The sequence below is a fragment of the Eriocheir sinensis genome, unplaced genomic scaffold (genome assembly GCF_024679095.1).
Source record: "Eriocheir sinensis breed Jianghai 21 unplaced genomic scaffold, ASM2467909v1 Scaffold1831, whole genome shotgun sequence".
Classification (NCBI taxonomy): Eukaryota; Metazoa; Arthropoda; class Malacostraca; order Decapoda; family Varunidae; genus Eriocheir; species Eriocheir sinensis.
Window position 1 is genome coordinate 18,144 of NW_026111219.1, and position 5,295 is coordinate 23,438.

The following is a 5,295-nucleotide window of genomic DNA, read 5'->3' on the forward strand; positions in this document are numbered from 1 at the left end:
CTTTGATGGTCTAAATGAGCCTCTTTCCTCCCAGAAGAGACTCACCCATAATTTTGGTGATGTTAGTGTGGGCCGAAAGGTGGATGATGTTTGTTTTGTTTTTCTTTTCTTGATGTCATGTTTTTTCTTGTTCTTGTTATTGATGTTTTTCTTTTTCGAGATTTTTTCTTTTCTATTTCTCTTTTTCATTCTTTCTTGATGTTCTTTTCTATATCATCCCTTGTTGATGTTCTTTGGTCTGGATGAGCCCTTTTCTCCCCAGAAAAGACCCACCCAGAATTTTGGTGATGTTACTTAGGGCCGAAAGGTGGATGATGTTGCTTTGTATTTTTCTTTCTTGATGTTCTTCTTTTACTGCTGTTACTTTTCTTTTTTGATGTTCTTTTTCTGTTCTTTTTTCTCTTTATATTTTTCTTGATGTTCTTTTCTATATTATCCCTTGTTGATGTTCTTTGGTCTGGATGAGCCTTTTTCTCCCCAGAAAAGACCCACCCATAATTTTGGTGATATTAATGTGGGCCGAAAGGTGGACGATGTTTTCATTGTACTTTTCTTTTCTTGATGTTCTTTTATTCCTGTTACTTTTCTTTTTCGTTGTTATTTCTGTTCTTTTTTTCTTTTCTATATTTTTCGGTGTTCTATTCTATATCATCCTTTGTTGATATAGTTTGGTCTGGATGAGCCTTTTTCTCCCCAGAAAAGACCCACCCATAATTTTGTTGATGTTAATTAGGGCCTGAAGGTGGATGATCTGTGTTTGCTTTTTCTTGTGTTCTTTTTAATTTTCATTTTCTTTGGTGTTCCCATCACGTGGATTGTCTGCGACATCTAACGGGCACCACAAGCCCGGGTTTGTTGTTCGGAGTTTGCTCTCCTAGGTGAATTGCCTACCACGGCTAACGAGCTCCACCTGCCCGGGTTTGTTGTTCGGAGTTTGCTCTCCTAGGTGAACTGCCTACCACGGCTAACGAGCTCCACCTGCCCGGGTTTGTTGTTCGGAGTTTGCTCTCCTAGGTGAATTGCCTACCACGGCTAACGAGCTCCACCTGCCCGGGTTTGATGTTTGGAGTTTGCTCTCCTAGGTGAATTGCCTACCACGGCTAACGAGCTCCACCTGCCCGGGTTTGTTGTTCGGAGTTTGCTCTCCTAGGTGAACTGCCTACCACGGCTAACGAGCTCCACCTGCCCGGGTTTGTTGTTTGGAGTTTGCTCTCCTAGGTGAATTACCTACCACGGCTAACGAGCTCCACCTGCCCGGGTTTGTTGTTCGGAGTTTGCTCTCCTAGGTGAACTGCCTACCACGGCTAACGAGCTCCACCTGCCCGGGTTTGTTGTTTGGAGTTTGCTCTCCAGGTGAACTGCCTACGGCTAACGAGCTCCACCTGCCCGGGTTTGTTGTTCGGAGTTTGCTCTCCTAGGTGAATTGCCTACCACGGCTAACGAGCCCCACCTGCCCGGGTTTGTTGTTTGGAGTTTGCTCTCCTAGGTGAACTGCCTACCACGGCTAACGAGCTCCACCTGCCCGGGTTTGTTGTTTGGAGTTTGCTCTCCTAGGTGAATTGCCTACCACGGCTGACGAGCTCCACCTGCCCAGGTTTGTTGTTCGAGTTTGCTCCCAGGTGAATTGCCTACCACGGCTAACGACTCCACCTGCCCGGGTTTGTTGTTCAGTTTGCTCTCCTAGGTGAATTGCCTACCACGGCTAACGAGCTCCACCTGCCCGGGTTTGTTGTTCGAGTTTGCTCTCCAGGTGAATTGCCTACCACGGCTAACGAGCTCCACCTGCCCGGGTTTGTTGTTCGGAGTTTGCTCTCAGGTGAACTGCCTACCACGGCTAACGAGCTCCACCTGCCCGGGTTTGTTGTTCGGAGTTTGCTCTCCTAGGTGAATTGCCTACCACGGCTAACGAGCTCCACCTGCCCGGGTTTGTTGTTCGGAGTTTGCTCTCCTAGGTGAATTGCCTACCACGGCTAACGAGCTCCACCTGCCCGGGTTTGTTTGAAGTTTGCTCTCCTAGGTGAATTGCCTACCACGGCTAACGAGCTCCACCTGCCCGGGTTTGTTGTTCGGAGTTTGCTCTCCTCGGTGAATTGCCTACCACGGCTAACTAGCCCCACCTACCCGGGTTTGTTGTTTGGAGTTTGCTCTCCTAGGTGAATTGCCTACCACGGCTAACGAGCTCCACCTGCCCGGGTTTGTTGTTCTGAGTTTGCTCTCCTAGGTGAATTGCCTACCACGGCTAACGAGCTCCACCTGCCCAGGTTTGTTGTTCGGAGTTTGCTCTCCTAGGTGAATTGCCTACCACGGCTAACGAGCTCCACCTGCCCGGGTTTGTTGTTTGGAGTTTGCTCTCCTAGGTGAATTGCCTACCACGGCTAACGAGCTCCACCTGCCCGGGTTTGTTGTTTGGAGTTTGCTCTCCTAGGTGCATTGCCTACCACGGCTAACGAGCTCCACCTGCCCGGGTTTGTTGTTCGGAGTTTGTTCTCCTAGGTGAATTGCCTACCACGGCTAACGAGCTCCACCTGCCCGGGTTTGTTGTTCGGAGTTTTCTCTCTTAGGTGAATTGCCTACCACGGCTAACGAGCTCCACCTGCCCGGGTTTGTTGTTTGGAGTTTGCTCTCCTAGGTGAATTGCCTACCACGGCTAACGAGCTCCACCTGCCCGGGTTTGTTGTTCGGAGTTTGCTCTCCTAGGTGAATTGCCTACCACGGCTAACGAGCTCCACCTGCCCGGGTTTGTTGTTCGGAGTTTGCTCTCCTAGGTGAATTGCCTACCACGGTTATGGAACCCCACTGCTCGGCCTTGTAGCCGGAAGATCTCGGGCACCTCCGTCGGGGCCCCGGGGGTCGCATAGGTGCCCTGCCGGGAGCCCTTCACTCCTGCCACGCTCGCCAGGGAGACCTTGGGCTCGCTGGCGCTGCCCCGCCCCGCCGAGGCGAGGAGGGCGAATGCAAGAACTCGCTTCTTGAAACTACCCGACTGGATTATGAAATTAATCATAAATACCGAAAAGTCGCCGGTCACCGCGTTTATCGGTTCTGGGATGGCAGGCCTCGGGGACGCGCACAAGCACAAGCTCAAGCACAAGCAATCCTCGCGACGGCTCGCGGCGCAGCTTTCCTCTCTTCTTCTTACTTTCGATATTTCCTTTTTATTATATTTTCCTTTTCTGATTGATTGATTTTACTCAGTAAGAATTAGTTCACCAATTAACATCTTTCAGGCTCATTACATTCATCCAGCTGATGAGATGAAACACTTGTAGTGAGTGTGCCGACGCTCACGAGGGCGGCGGCGGCCCAATAAACTTTCCTAACGTTTCCATTGACTTCTGAAGGGTCGTCTGTTTCCTCACTTTTTTCTTCTTTATTTCATTTTATTTTTCCCTTTCTTTCATCCCTGCTCTCCATTTATATAGTTCTTCTCTCTCTCTCTCTCTCTCTCTCTCTCTCTCTCTCTCTCTCTCTCTCTCTCTCTCTCTCTCTCTCTCTCTCTCTCTCTCTCTCTCTCTCTCTCTCTCTCTCTCTCTCTCTCTCTCTCTCTCTCTCTCTCTCTCACACACACACACACACACACACACACACACACACGGCCCGGTAGCTCAGGGGTAGAGCGTCTGGCTCACAACCAGAAGGAACCGGGGTTTGATTCCCCGGCCGGGTGAAAATAAGTTGGGTTTATCTTCTTTCACGTGTAGCCCCTGTTCACCTAGCAGTGAGTAGGTACGCGACGTCAGGCAAGGAGTTGTGACCTCGTTGTCTCGGTGTGTTGTGTGTGAGTGGTCTCAGTCCTACCCAAAGATCGGTACTACGAGCTCTGTGCTCTTCCGTAGGGGAACGGCTGGCTGTCTCGAGAGAGACCCGCAGCAGACCAAGAGGTGAAATACACACACACACACACACATACACAGACACAGACAGCTCGAACATTCTTTTTTACATATACTTTCGTCTTTTCGCGAAAATCATGAATATATATTGATTTCAGAATGCGGGAGAGAAGGAGGAAATTAGACAGCAAGTTCAATAGTTAGACAGTTCTTAAATTAGGTAGCTTAATTAATAGTTAGTTTAGTAGACAGTCAAGAAGTTAGTTAGCTAGATAGATAGTTAGATGGTTGATTAGTTAGCTAGATACGAAAGCCTTATCAAGTGTGGGTGAATATGGGCGGAAGAGAAGGATGTGGAGAAGGAGGAGGAGGAGGAGGAGGAGGAGGAGGAGGAGGAGGAGGAGTGGAGGAGGAGGAGGAGGAGGAGGAGGAGGATGAGTAAGGAGAGAAGGAGGAATAATCAAACGATAATAATAAGGAGAGAGGGAGGAGGAGGAGGAGGAGGAAAAGTCGAAGAATAGGAGGAAAGAAAGAAGATGAAGGAGAGAAGAAGGAAGATTTGAGAGGAGTGTGGAGTGGAGTGGATGCTGGTGTGGAGTTGGAGATAAGAGTGAGGAGGTGTTAGTCCACCCTGTAAGATGTGGAATATTCATGACGATAAGTATTAAGGAAAGATGTAATATTTTAGCTGAAGGGAAGAGCCAATTACTGTGAAGAGTGGAGGAGGAGGAACTGCATGCAGATGAGTCAGGGCGGGAGACTGCCGCTGCCTTTACGTAGTCTGTTAGCTCAGGTTGGTGAAGCAGAGGGCTCTTTAGCCAGCTAGCAAGTAGCCATAGTCTAGCTAAGTGGTTCTTTTTGTCACACAATGCATACTAACTCCTTAAAAAAATATGGTTGTTATGAATACTGTACTGACGGGAAATGTGCACACTGCGCCGAATTGCTCCAGCATTCAGCAGTTCGAAGTGGAACGAGGGACTGTATTTTTTCTGATTTCCAAAGGATCCAGTTATTATTTAACGAATTTCAAGAGGTATTTTGCTGAAGACAAAAACCTGTGGCCATTAGTTACGTGATCGAACTTCGTTGATATAAAAATGTTAAAAGCATAACATTAAAAGAAGCTTTTAATGCGTCTTTAACCCTGTATCAAATAACTTGCAGCCTGCAGGAACTGATGACATGGCAGGAGTAAAAGCCAGCGTCTAAATTTATAAAATGTAGTATTAGAGTAGTAGGCTGCATGAGGTGAAACCTGACAGGCCACATTATTTACTGTCGTGATATGATTACCTAGGCTGTGACAACGGGTAAACAATACGTCTGTTATAATGCTAAAGGCTGGAATTTTTGTTCTTTTTTAGGTGAGTAGAGCAAAATAATAATAATAATAATAATAATAATAATAATAATAATAATAATAATAATAATAATAATAATAATTTGAAGTTGTCTGTAC

General features: G+C 47.3%; 1 long non-coding RNA gene across 4 annotated transcripts; it reads left to right on the forward strand.

Annotated features, from left to right (window-relative positions):
* Positions 1-878: 878 nt before the first annotated feature.
* Positions 879-2,974, forward strand: LOC126990635 (uncharacterized). Of its 4 annotated transcripts, XR_007744607.1 has the most exons (5): positions 913-1,014; positions 1,083-1,150; positions 1,817-1,992; positions 2,262-2,289; positions 2,630-2,974. It is a non-coding gene; the product is annotated as an uncharacterized LOC126990635 (long non-coding RNA). The 4 variants fall into 4 exon arrangements; XR_007744606.1 differs by lacking the exon at positions 2,262-2,289 and having other exon boundaries at positions 1,817-1,952; XR_007744604.1 differs by lacking the exon at positions 2,630-2,974 and having other exon boundaries at positions 2,262-2,532.
* Positions 2,975-5,295: the final 2,321 nt, after the last annotated feature.